Source organism: Salvelinus namaycush, chromosome 42 (genome assembly GCF_016432855.1).
Source record: "Salvelinus namaycush isolate Seneca chromosome 42, SaNama_1.0, whole genome shotgun sequence".
In the NCBI taxonomy this organism is placed as follows: domain Eukaryota; kingdom Metazoa; phylum Chordata; class Actinopteri; order Salmoniformes; family Salmonidae; genus Salvelinus; species Salvelinus namaycush.
Window position 1 is genome coordinate 11,165,840 of NC_052348.1, and position 14,225 is coordinate 11,180,064.

Genomic DNA, 14,225 nt, shown 5'->3' on the forward strand with positions numbered 1-14,225 from the left:
GGATGACATACACAGTGAGTTATTGTCATTTGAAGGCTGCAATAGGCTATAACGCCAGGCCTGGGGCTAATTAAGAAATGTGACAAGTGTGCTTTCATCTGAAAATAACCAGATAAATTGTCTGCCTCAAGGTACGTGCTTGTGTCAAGATTGTGGATTCATGATATATTTTAAGTGCTCGGCACGCCAACTTTTGCCAGTTGGTTGGTTTGGCGACATATGTTGTTGATCAACTCTGTGAGTAAGTGGCATAGGGGAGGTTGGCTGGTTAGTTCTTTTTAAACGTACGAGTATATACACACTCGCAGGCAGGCACACACACATGCATACACACACGTCACACACACACACAGATGTCTTCATCTTTGGTTATATAAATACGATCTCTCCTTGCATAGATTAACAATTCGCTTGATCTAATCTGACATCTGTCCTATGGTTGATATCTCACCCTGACGATATCACTACGCTGTTTAACTCAACATAGAAGACAGTGCATAAAAGATACATGAATCTATATCTGATCTGCTGGATGTGCCTCTGCATTATGATAGTTTAATGGGAAGTCACTTTGAAGAACCATGATCGACTGTGTGGGAAAATATATACGTGACATTGTCTGCATCCCAAATGGCACGCTATTCCCTATGGGCCCTGGTCAAAAGTAGTGCACTAAATAGGGTTTGCCATTTTGGACGCAGCCCTTTGATTTATATCTGCAAATCACCACTGGAAAAGACCCATGGACAAGCATAAACTGTGTTCATTACCTCATTCTTTGAAGTGGAAATTCATGGCGCTATGTATCCTGAATGCACAATGCATCTTACCAAGGCCGATCAAATGTATTCCTTAACCTAGTCCAACCCATATGGGAAATAGAAGGTCATTTTTAATAGGCAAGTGTATTAGTTGAGGTATTGACTTTTCAACATCAACCTGAGAGAAACGGTCATTAATGCCAGCTGTCTCTCACGCACGCACGCACGCACACACACACACACACACACACACACACACACACACTGTACAAACACAGTTACTAATATGGATAAATGGCCTCAGAACTCAGAGGAAATCCAGAGGCCATATATGTCTGTACTCTACTATAAGTCTACTATAATTAAACAGTGGATTACTCATCTATCTGTATGTTATTCCAGGCCTGCTGTCAGGCCTGGGTTGGTTGGTTCAGGCTGTTTGCTATGGTACTCAAGGATCACACACAAACGCGCACACACACACAGGGCGAGCAATGATAGGAGAGCATCCTTAATCCCTCTTGACTGGGTACAGGGATTTACTCTCATGGTTGTTAACCTGAACCCAATACACCACAACACAACGCACCTCTAGTCAGTTGTTAACCTGAACCCAATACACCACAACACAACGCACCTCTAGTCAGCTGTTAACCTGAACCCAATACACCACAACACAACGCACCTCTAGTCAGCTGTTAACCTGAACCCAATACACCACAATACAACACACCTCTATTCAGCTGTTAATTAACCTGAACCCAATACACCACAACACAACGCACCTCTAGTCAGCTGTTAACCTGAACCCAATACACCACAACACAACGCACCTCTAGTCAGCTGTTAACCTGAACCCAATACACCACAATACAACACACCTCTATTCAGCTGTTAATTAACCTGAACCCAATACACCACAACACAACGCACCTCTAGTCAGCTGTTAACCTGAACCCAATACACCACAATACAACACACCTCTATTCAGCTGTTAACCCGAACCCAATACACCTCAACACAACACACCTCTAGTCAGCTGTTAACCCGAACCCAATACACCTCAACACAACGCACCTCTATTCAGCTGTTAATTAACCTGAACCCAATACACCACAACACAACGCACCTCTATTCAGCTGTTAACCTGAACCCAATACACCTCAACACAACACACCTCTAGTCAGCTGTTAACCCGAACCCAATACACCTCAACACAACGCACCTCTATTCAGCTGTTAATTAACCTGAACCCAATACACCACAACACAACACACCTCTATTCAGCTGTTAACCTGAACCCAATACACCTCAACACAACGCACCTCTAGTCAGCTGTTAACCTGAACCCAATACACCTCAACACAACCCACCTCTAGTCAGCTGTTAATTAACCCGAACCCAATACACCTCAACACAACGCACCTCTATTCAGCTGTTAATAAACCTGAACCCAATACACCTCAACACAACACACCTCTATTCAGCTGTTAACCTGAACCCAATACACCTCAACACAACACACCTCTATTCAGCTGTTAATTAACCTGAACCCAATACACCTCAACACAACACACCTCTATTCAGCTGTTAACCTGAACCCAATACACCTCAACACAACACACCTCTAGTCAGCTGTTAATTAACCTGAACCCAATACACCTCAACACAACACACCTCTATTCAGCTGTTAACCTGAACCCAATACACCACAACACAACGCACCTCTAGTCAGCTGTTAACCCGAACCCAATACACCTCAACACAACACACCTCTAGTCAGCTGTTAACCCGAACCCAATACACCTCAACACAACGCACCTCTAGTCAGCTGTTAACCTAAACCCAATACACCTCAACACAACACACCTCTATTCAGCTGTTAACCTGAACCCAATACACCACAACACAACGCACCTCTAGTCAGCTGTTAACCTGAACCCAATACACCTCAACACAACCCACCTCTATTCAGCTGTTAATTAACCTGAACCCAATACACCACAACACAACACACCTCTATTCAGCTGTTAACCTGAACCCAATACACCTCAACACAACACACCTCTAGTCAGCTGTTAACCTGAACCCAATACACCTCAACACAACGCACCTCTAGTCAGCTGTTAACCTGAACCCAATACACCTCAACACAACCCACCTCTATTCAGCTGTTAATTAACCTGAACCCAATACACCACAATACAACACACCTCTAGTCAGCTGTTAACCTGAACCCAATACACCTCAACACAACGCACCTCTAGTCAGCTGTTAACCTGAACCCAATATACCACAACACAACGCACATCTAGTCAGTTGTTAACCTGAACCCAATACACCTCAACACAACACACCTCTAGTCAGTTGTTAACCTGAACCCAATACACCACAACACAACGCACCTCTAGTCAGCTGTTAACCTGAACCCAATACACCACAACACAACACACCTCTAGTCAGTTGTTAACCTGAACCCAATATACCACAACACAACGCACCTCTAGTCAGCTGTTAACCTGAACCCAATATACCACAACACAACACACCTCTATTCAGCTGTTAATTAACCTGAACCCAATACACCACAACACAACACACCTCTAGTCAGTTGTTAACCTGAACCCAATACACCACAACACAACACACCTCTAGTCAGCTGTTAATTAACCTGAACCCAATACACCTCAACACAACGAGGCGTGTATGGCCACGCAGTCATAAGTGAACAGGGAGTACAGGAGGGAGCTGAGCACGCACCCTTGTGGGGCCCCAGTGTTGAGGATCAGCGAAGCAGAGATGTTGTTTCCTACCTTCACCACCTGGGGGCGGCCTGTCAGCAAGTCCAGGACCCAATTGCACAGGGCGGGGTTGAGACCCAGGGCCTCAAGCTTAATGATGAGCTTGGAGGGTACTATGGTGTTGAATGCTGAGCTGTAGTCAATGAACAGTCCAGGTGGGATAGGGCAGTGTGCAGTGTGATGGAGGCTATAAAGTGTTTTTAGACTAGAGGATATGATTATGCAGGCTATAACGTGTTTTTAGACTAGAGGATATGATTATGCAGGCTATAAAGTGTTTTTACTTACAAATCTGTAAGAGGTTGGATTTATTGCAAAAGGTTACTGAGAAGGCTGTTCCAGTTTACATGATGTAGGTAGTCTGTAACAACAGTACTCCCTTCCCTGCTCTGACATGCATTCTGAATGTAAGTTGTGGGTGATATGAAATTGCTGGACATCCTCCCTCTTAAATGGATACCAATAGCGATTGGAGGTCACTTTACAAGCTATCATAATATGACACATTAAAACAAATGTAAATTAGATATACACCCTCACACCTCAAATGGGACCATATAAACCCCAACATAGTGTTGAGTTTGGGTCCATAAGAGTTGAATTGACTCTTGCGATTATATGGAACAACACTGCAGAGAGTTACAAAAGTAACAGAGATATTTTCAATGAATACTGTACAGCAAGGATCATCATCGATATTTTCTGGACCGGCTGGTCGGGGGGGCCGGAACACAATTACAAATCATTTGTAGACTGCAAATTGATCACAAGATAAAATGTTTGACTAAAACATAATAATTTCAAACCTTGCTTACATTTCTATACGATCACGTGTCTCTCTCTAGTATGCGTGGGAATACTTAGGAACAGATTTCTTAAATTAAAATCACTTTGTGCTGGTTTCCTGGTGTTTTTACAGTCTTTCATGTCCAGCAATTATGTTTTTTTTTACTCAGAAAACTTGAGGGGCCAAATAAAACCACCCAAATTTGGCCCGCGGGCCGCCAGTGGGAGAACCACTGTGTTGTTAGTGTTGTTAAATGTCAACACTAAATTCAGCATATACATTTATCAAAAAATAACTCTGTTGCCAGAGTACGTTTTACTCATTTTAGACTGAATGTTATCTGTGGCAGAATCACATTTTCTTAAATTCAAGTTAAATTGACTCTGTCATTTTTACTGTCTATGTATGTAGGCCTAGCTACTTTGTTGATTTCAAATGGATGCAAGCTGTTTTTAACCCTCTGGACTTAATTGGGATGTATGGTTACTGTATGCTGCCAATGAAGTGTGGGGTTTGCAATATTTTCATTCATTGCACAGACATTAGTTACATTGTTGATATTGAAGGTTTTCAAATGGATGGATGCAATCTAGCTTTTAAGTGTTAGGCCTATGCAGTGTTTGCTATTAAATCTGTAATCATTACAGAAATAATGGAAACCTTTCCTTACAAGCCTTTGGAATTAAATTCTTTCTAAACCAAAGCTTGGTCTAGAACTTTGAAATGAGGTAAGCAAACATTATGCGTGGTTTAATGACAATTATTCAAATCCTTTGGAGTGTCAAGTTGACCACCAGAGATAAAAGCTCTGGATAAACCCACCAGTTGCCATTTTAAATCGATCCTGCAGCAGGCTGCACGCACTGCGATAAGGGAGTGTAGACTATACGGCCCTGCAGAGCCTGTGAAAATAACTCACAGGTCGGTCAGAGCTCCAATCGAATATATATCTCCCCTCTGGTTTTTTACCCTGACAGATAAATCTTCACACACGCACACACACACAGACACACACACAGACACACACACACACACACACACACACACACACACACACACACACACACACACACACACACACACACACACACACACACACACACACACACACACACACACACACACACACACACACACACACACACACACCTTCAATCAATGCTGTTGAACTTCAAAGTCTGAAAGCCGTCAAGCTGCTGCGTGTAATCAAATATCGACAGGGGCTTCGTCCCAAATGGCAACCCTATTTGTTATGAAGTAACATTCTTTTTAACCAGGGCCCATAGTGCTCTGGTTAAAAGTAGTGCAGACTGAACACTTCAAGACCATGTTTAGAACAAGAGGTGCTGTCGTCGTCCCCTTCCTGTATGAGGGTTATGAGCCAGTTATTAAATGAAATCCATTACTTCATATATGACACAATCTTGTGATATTCTCTTTTTCTCATTTCATCAATGTTCTTCATTTTATCACTTTTGGAACTTGGAACCAGCCGGCTCTGAGCACAGGCAAGCCGACGTCAGGGCATTTGCAGTAAATTCTGCCACCTGTGATTTTTCTCACTTTTCATCATGATTCATCTTACTGTCCTCAACAGAATCATAAAAACGAGGTAGGCCTGCAAAAGTGTTTCACTTCATTATTGTCAAAAGCATGAGTGTTTTCTGAGAAAAACAACATGGATTTCATAATGATTGTTGCAGGATTTTAGCACCAGCAGAGTCATATATCTATCTCTATCTCTATGGCTCTGGTCTCAAGTAATGTCTGAGTTTTCAACCAACTCGTGATCCAATAACAGTGCTACTGTAGCACACAGCTCTTTGTACAGTGCACAGTGTTCAACTGTTAAAGTCACGGAAGCCGTTGCTAGATTCATGCTAGGCCAGCAGCCTCTTTGCTATGAGAAACACAAGTGGTTTAGCTTATGTCTGAGCCTGGGTTCGTTATGGGCCCAGCTGTTCGCCTGGAGACTATACTAACCCTGGGCATAGAGGGAAATAGAAAATAGTCAGTGTTTACGGAAGAAGAGGATACCATAAGAGGTTTGGAGTATCTCAACGAACTCACAAACACATTGCTAATATATGGGCTAAACTAGAGACAGTGGATGCCCTTCTTTACCTAATAAAAGGTTTTGATGCGTATCTCCCTGGATTATTCAACACGTATTGTGTTATACCACACTATATGCTTACAGAATAACCTTCCGATAGAAAAGGGGCTGAATTAGATCTAGTTGATAGATAGGATTTACAAGAGAGAGCCGTCATTAGTCTACTGCTTGTCTAGTCAGTTGTTGTTACGGAGGATTCTGACTGTTTTCATACCGCTGTATTTCTCCTCTGTCACTCGCCCTTATTAAAGTAATTACACCCCTCCCATCCTCCTACTCTCTGAAACTAAGCGTTGCAAATTGCTAGACTTATGCTGTCAGTCTGTGGAAAGATTGGTATCGTTTGTACCCCAGGGTCATTTGCATTGCAGTAGAAAAACCAAGGCAATATCTCTCACTTTTAACAACCCAATAAATAAAGAGCGTTGGCTTTTTTCTAACCGTGGTAATGGCACAGATTGTCACTGGAGAAAACGGCTTTTTATGACTGAAATTTGTAAAATGACAAATTACCATTGCCTGCTGTGGCCGATTACAGAACACTCAAGTAATGAGATGTTGACTTTGCCGTTGTAGAAAACCCAGGATATCTTTATTCAGAGCAAAACGTCGCCCATAAATCCAAACTTCGTTGCTCAATCTTAACATTCTATCATGGATTCGGAACAGCAGAATTCGGAGCAGCAGAATGTATTAAGTATTCTATTGTATGCTTGTAGAGTTGTCACTGGGATCCCACAAGAGTTTAACCATTAGTCATGTTCTATAAACAAGCAGAAAATCATAGGCTACATTTGCAACCCACAGTGCCTTTGTGACTGGCCTGAATGCATTTTCCTTGTCTATGATAAATGGGTATTAGATAGAAATGTATTTTTAAACAACATTTTTATTGCAGGCAGTGCCCAGTGAATGCAAATGATGGGGAACCAAAATTGAGAACAGCGGGAAATGTCCCTTCCAGTCAAAAGGAGATGGACCTTGCTTGGCGATGACTTTCTCATTTCGTACGGTGGAAATAGGCAGAAATGAATAACTAAAATGTCTGCCATCATCTCTCTCTCTCTCAGTGACAGTAGTGCCCTTGGGCATCTTTTGAATTACATGCTAAGTTCCACCTTTTTTGAGAAGGCAAATCTATTGAATTTCAATTGCTTCTTCTTGGGGAAGGACGCCTCAGAGGTATAATATAGTTGGCATCGGTAGAACCAGGGAATAAAACCAGATCTATATTAGGATGTGGGAAGTCAGGCAAGGGCAGAGGTAACTGAGTGGCCACTGAATATAGGGAAGAAAGACCATTCAATATCCCATTCACACTGAGCAGAGAGATAAAGAGGACTACCTTCAGTCAGACGTCACAGTAAAATAACAGCTTCTGAGTCTGAGAGAGAGAATGTGGTCCTTTTCCCTGCTGGTAAATACCCTTCCTGGTTTAGCCTGAGGCCACAGGAAGTAGTGGGAGCCGTGCTGTGTAGCCGTGATGCTCTTGTCTATGTGTTGTGAAGCTGTCTGCTCCCTGTACTGTCTTGTCTAGGTGTTGTGAAGCTGTTTGCTCCCTGTACTGTCTTGTCTAGGTGTTTTTAAGCTGTCTGCTCCCTGTACTGTCTTGTCTAGGTGTTGTGAAGCTGTCTGCTCCCTGTACTGTCTTGTCCAGGTGCTGTGAAGCTGTCTGCTCCCTGTACTGTCTTGTCTAGGTGTTGTGAAGCTGTTTGCTCCCTGTACTGTCTTGTCCAGGTGTTGTGAAGCTGTCTGCTCCCTGTACTGTCTTGTCCAGGTGCTGTGAAGCTGTCTGCTCCCTGTACTGTCTTGTCTAGGTGTTGTGAAGCTGTCTGCTCCCTGTACTGTCTTGTCTAGGAGTTGTGAAGCTGTTTGCTCCCTGTACTGTCTTGTCTAGGTGTTTTTAAGCTGTCTGCTCCCTGTACTGTCTTGTCTAGGTGTTGTGAAGCTGTCTGCTCCCTGTACTGTCTTGTCCAGGTGCTGTGAAGCTGTCTGCTCCCTGTACTGTCTTGTCTAGGTGTTGTGAACCTGTTTGCTCCCTGTACTGTCTTGTCCAGGTGTTGTGAAGCTGTCTGCTCCCTGTACTGTCTTGTCTAGGTGTTGTGAAGCTGTCTGCTCCCTGAACTGTCTTGTCTAGGTGTTGTGAAGCTGTCTGCTCCCTGTACTGTCTTGTCCAGCTGTTGTGAAGCTGTCTGCTCCCTGTACTGTCTTGTCTAGGAGTTGTGAAGCTGTCTGCTCCCTGTACTGTCTTGTCCAGGTGTTGTGAAGCTGTCTGCTCCCTGTACTGTCTTGTCTAGGTGTTGTGAAGCTGTTTGCTCCCTGTACTGTCTTGTCTAGGTGTTGTGAAGCTGTCTGCTCCCTTTACTGTCTTGTCTAGGAGTTGTGAAGCTGTCTGCTCCCTGTACTGTCTTGTCTAGGTGTTTTTAAGCTGTCTGCTCCCTGTACTGTCTTGTCTAGGTGCTGTGAAGCTATCTGCTCCCTGTACTGTCTTGTCTAGGTGCTGTGAAGCTGTCTGCTCCCTGTACTGTCTTGTCTAGGTGCTGTGAAGCTGTCTGCTCCCTGTACTGTCTTGTCCAGGTGCTGTGAAGCTATCTGCTCCCTGTACTGTCTTGTCCAGGTGCTGTGATGCTGTCTGCTGCCTGCACTGTCCTGTCTAGCTGTTGTGAAGCTGGCTGCTCCCTGTACTGTCCTGTCTAGGGGTTGTGATGCTGTCTGCTCCCTGTACTGTCTTGTCTAGCTGTTGTGAAGCTGGCTGCTCCCTGCACTGTCCTGTCTAGGGGTTGTGATGCTGTCTGCTCCCTGTACTGTCTTGTCCAGGTGCTGTGATGCGGTCTGCTCCCTGTACTGTCTTGTCCAGGTGCTGTGAAGCTATCTGCTCCCTGTACTGTCTTGTCTAGGTGTTGTGAAGCTGTTTGCTCCCTGTACTGTCTTGTCCAGGTGTTGTGAAGCTGTTTGCTCCCTGTACTGTCTTGTCTAGGTGTTGTGAAGCTGTGTGCTCCCTGTACTGTCTTGTCCAGGTGCTGTGAAGCTGTCTGCTCCCTGTACTGTCTTGTCTAGGTGTTGTGAAGCTATCTGCTCCCTGTACTGTCTTGTCTAGGTGTTGTGAAGCTGTTTGCTCCCTGTACTGTCTTGTCCAGGTGTTGTGAAGCTGTCTGCTCCCTGTACTGTCTTGTCCAGGTGCTGTGAAGCTGTCTGCTCCCTGTACTGTCTTGTCTAGGTGTTGTGAAGCTGTCTGCTCCCTGTACTGTCTTGTCTAGGAGTTGTGAAGCTGTTTGCTCCCTGTACTGTCTTGTCTAGGTGTTTTTAAGCTGTCTGCTCCCTGTACTGTCTTGTCTAGGTGTTGTGAAGCTGTCTGCTCCCTGTACTGTCTTGTCCAGGTGCTGTGAAGCTGTCTGCTCCCTGTACTGTCTTGTCTAGGTGTTGTGAACCTGTTTGCTCCCTGTACTGTCTTGTCCAGGTGTTGTGAAGCTGTCTGCTCCCTGTACTGTCTTGTCTAGGTGTTGTGAAGCTGTCTGCTCCCTGTACTGTCTTGTCTAGGTGTTGTGAAGCTGTCTGCTCCCTGTACTGTCTTGTCCAGCTGTTGTGAAGCTGTCTGCTCCCTGTACTGTCTTGTCTAGGAGTTGTGAAGCTGTCTGCTCCCTGTACTGTCTTGTCCAGGTGTTGTGAAGCTGTCTGCTCCCTGTACTGTCTTGTCTAGGTGTTGTGAAGCTGTTTGCTCCCTGTACTGTCTTGTCTAGGTGTTGTGAAGCTGTCTGCTCCCTTTACTGTCTTGTCTAGGAGTTGTGAAGCTGTCTGCTCCCTGTACTGTCTTGTCTAGGTGTTTTTAAGCTGTCTGCTCCCTGTACTGTCTTGTCTAGGTGCTGTGAAGCTATCTGCTCCCTGTACTGTCTTGTCTAGGTGCTGTGAAGCTGTCTGCTCCCTGTACTGTCTTGTCTAGGTGCTGTGAAGCTGTCTGCTCCCTGTACTGTCTTGTCCAGGTGCTGTGAAGCTATCTGCTCCCTGTACTGTCTTGTCCAGGTGCTGTGATGCTGTCTGCTGCCTGCACTGTCCTGTCTAGCTGTTGTGAAGCTGGCTGCTCCCTGTACTGTCCTGTCTAGGGGTTGTGATGCTGTCTGCTCCCTGTACTGTCTTGTCTAGCTGTTGTGAAGCTGGCTGCTCCCTGCACTGTCCTGTCTAGGGGTTGTGATGCTGTCTGCTCCCTGTACTGTCTTGTCCAGGTGCTGTGATGCGGTCTGCTCCCTGTACTGTCTTGTCCAGGTGCTGTGAAGCTATCTGCTCCCTGTACTGTCTTGTCTAGGTGTTGTGAAGCTGTTTGCTCCCTGTACTGTCTTGTCCAGGTGTTGTGAAGCTGTTTGCTCCCTGTACTGTCTTGTCTAGGTGTTGTGAAGCTGTGTGCTCCCTGTACTGTCTTGTCCAGGTGCTGTGAAGCTGTCTGCTCCCTGTACTGTCTTGTCTAGGTGTTGTGAAGCTATCTGCTCCCTGTACTGTCTTGTCTAGGTGTTGTGAAGCTGTCCGCTCCCTGTACTGTCTTGTCTAGGTGTTGTGAAGCTGTTTGCTCCCTGTACTGTCTTGTCTAGGAGTTGTGAAGCTGTCTGTTCCCTGTACTGTCTTTTCTAGGTGTTGTGAAGCTGTCTGCTCCCTGTACTGTCTTGTCTAGGTGTTGTGAAGCTGTCTGCTCCCTGTACTGTCTTGTCCAAGTGTTGTGAAGCTATCTGCTCCCTGTACTGTCTGTTCTAGGTGTTGTGAAGCTGTCTGCTCCCTGTACTGTCTTGTCCAGGTGCTGTGAAGCTATCTGCTCCCTGTACTGTCTTGTCAAGCTGTCTGTTCCCTGTACTGTCTTGTCCAGGTGTTGTGAAGCTATCTGCTCCCTGTACTGTCTTGTCCAGGTGTTGTGAAGCTGTGTGCTCCCTGTACTGTCTTGTCCAGGTGTTGTGAAGCTGTCTGCTCCCTGTACTGTCTTGTCTAGGTGTTGTGAAGCTGTCTGCTCCCTGTACTGTCTTGTCCAGGTGTTGTGAAGCTGTCTGCTCCCTGTACTGTCTTGTCTAGGTGTTGTGAAGCTGTCTGCTCCCTGTACTGTCTTGTCCAGGTGTTGTGAAGCTGTCTGTTCCCTGTACTGTCTTGTCCAGATGTTGTGAAGCTGTATGCTCCCTGTACTGTCTTGTCCAGGTGTTGTGAAGCTGTCTGCTCCCTGTACTGTCTTGTCTAGGTGTTGTGAAGCTGTTTGCTCCCTGTACTGACTTGTCTAGGTGTTTTTAAGCAGTCTGCTCCCTGTACTGACTTGTCTAGGTGTTGTGAAGCTGTCTGCTCCCTGTACTGTCTTGTCTAGGTGTTTTTAAGCTGTCTGCTCCCTGTACTGTCTTGTCTAGGTGTTGTGAAGCTGTCTGCTCCCTGTACTGTCTTGTCTAGGAGTTGTGAAGCTGTCTGCTCCCTGTACTGTCTAGGTGTTGTGAAGCTATCTGCTCCCTGTACTGTCTTGTCTAGGTGTTGTGAAGCTGTCCGCTCCCTGTACTGTCTTGTCTAGGTGTTGTGAAGCTGTTTGCTCCCTGTACTGTCTTGTCTAGGAGTTGTGAAGCTGTCTGCTCCCTGTACTGTCTTGTCTAGGTGTTGTGAAGCTGTCTGCTCCCTGTACTGTCTTGTCTAGGTGTTGTGAAGCTGTCTGCTCCCTGTACTGTCTTGTCCAAGTGTTGTGAAGCTATCTGCTCCCTGTACTGTCTGTTCTAGGTGTTGTGAAGCTGTCCGCTCCCTGTACTGTCTTGTCTAGGTGTTGTGAAGCTGTTTGCTCCCTGTACTGTCTTGTCTAGGAGTTGTGAAGCTGTCTGCTCCCTGTACTGTCTTGTCTAGGTGTTGTGAAGCTGTCTGCTCCCTGTACTGTCTTGTCTATGTGTTGTGAAGCTGTCTGCTCCCTGTACTGTCTTGTCCAAGTGTTGCGAAGCTATCTGCTCCCTGTACTGTCTGTTCTAGGTGTTGTGAAGCTGTCTGCTCCCTGTACTGTCTTGTCCAGGTGCTGTGAAGCTATCTGCTCCCTGTACTGTCTTGTCTAGGTGTTGTGAAGCTGTCTGCTCCCTGTACTGTCTTGTCCAGGTGTTGTGAAGCTATCTGCTCCCTGTACTGTCTTGTCCAGGTGTTGTGAAGCTGTCTGCTCCCTGTACTGTCTTGTCCAAGTGTTGTGAAGCTATCTGCTCCCTGTACTGTCTGTTCTAGGTGTTGTGAAGCTGTCTGCTCCCTGTACTGTCTTGTCCAGGTGCTGTGAAGCTATCTGCTCCCTGTACTGTCTTGTCAAGCTGTCTGTTCCCTGTACTGTCTTGTCCAGGTGTTGTGAAGCTGTCTGCTCCCTGTACTGTCTTGTCTAGGTGTTGTGAAGCTGTCTGCTCCCTGTACTGTCTTGTCCAGGTGTTGTGAAGCTGTCTGCTCCCTGTACTGTCTTGTCTAGGTGTTGTGAAGCTGTCTGCTCCCTGTACTGTCTTGTCCAGGTGTTGTGAAGCTGTCTGTTCCCTGTACTGTCTTGTCCAGATGTTGTGAAGCTGTATGCTCCCTGTACTGTCTTGTCCAGGTGTTGTGAAGCTGTCTGCTCCCTGTACTGTCTTGTCTAGGTGTTGTGAAGCTGTTTGCTCCCTGTACTGACTTGTCTAGGTGTTTTTAAGCAGTCTGCTCCCTGTACTGACTTGTCTAGGTGTTGTGAAGCTGTCTGCTCCCTGTACTGTCTTGTCTAGGTGTTTTTAAGCTGTCTGCTCCCTGTACTGTCTTGTCTAGGTGTTGTGAAGCTGTCTGCTCCCTGTACTGTCTTGTCTAGGAGTTGTGAAGCTGTCTGCTCCCTGTACTGTCTAGGTGTTGTGAAGCTATCTGCTCCCTGTACTGTCTTGTCTAGGTGTTGTGAAGCTGTCCGCTCCCTGTACTGTCTTGTCTAGGTGTTGTGAAGCTGTTTGCTCCCTGTACTGTCTTGTCTAGGAGTTGTGAAGCTGTCTGCTCCCTGTACTGTCTTGTCTAGGTGTTGTGAAGCTGTCTGCTCCCTGTACTGTCTTGTCTAGGTGTTGTGAAGCTGTCTGCTCCCTGTACTGTCTTGTCCAAGTGTTGTGAAGCTATCTGCTCCCTGTACTGTCTGTTCTAGGTGTTGTGAAGCTGTCCGCTCCCTGTACTGTCTTGTCTAGGTGTTGTGAAGCTGTTTGCTCCCTGTACTGTCTTGTCTAGGAGTTGTGAAGCTGTCTGCTCCCTGTACTGTCTTGTCTAGGTGTTGTGAAGCTGTCTGCTCCCTGTACTGTCTTGTCTATGTGTTGTGAAGCTGTCTGCTCCCTGTACTGTCTTGTCCAAGTGTTGTGAAGCTATCTGCTCCCTGTACTGTCTGTTCTAGGTGTTGTGAAGCTGTCTGCTCCCTGTACTGTCTTGTCCAGGTGCTGTGAAGCTATCTGCTCCCTGTACTGTCTTGTCTAGGTGTTGTGAAGCTGTCTGCTCCCTGTACTGTCATGTCTAGGTGTTGTGAAGCTGTCTGCTCCCTGTACTGTCTTGTCCAGGTGTTGTGAAGCTGTCTGCTCCCTGTACTGTCTTGTCTAGGTGTTGTGAAGCTGTCTGCTCCCTGTACTGTCTTGTCTAGGTGCTGTGAAGCTGTCTGCTCCCTGTACTGTCTTGTCTAGGTGTTGTGAAGCTGTTTGCTCCCTGTACTGCCTTGTCTAGGTGTTGTGAAGCTGTTTGCTCCCTGTACTGACTTGTCTAGGTGTTTTTAAGCTGTCTGCTCCCTGTACTGACTTGTCAAGGTGTTGTGAAGCTGT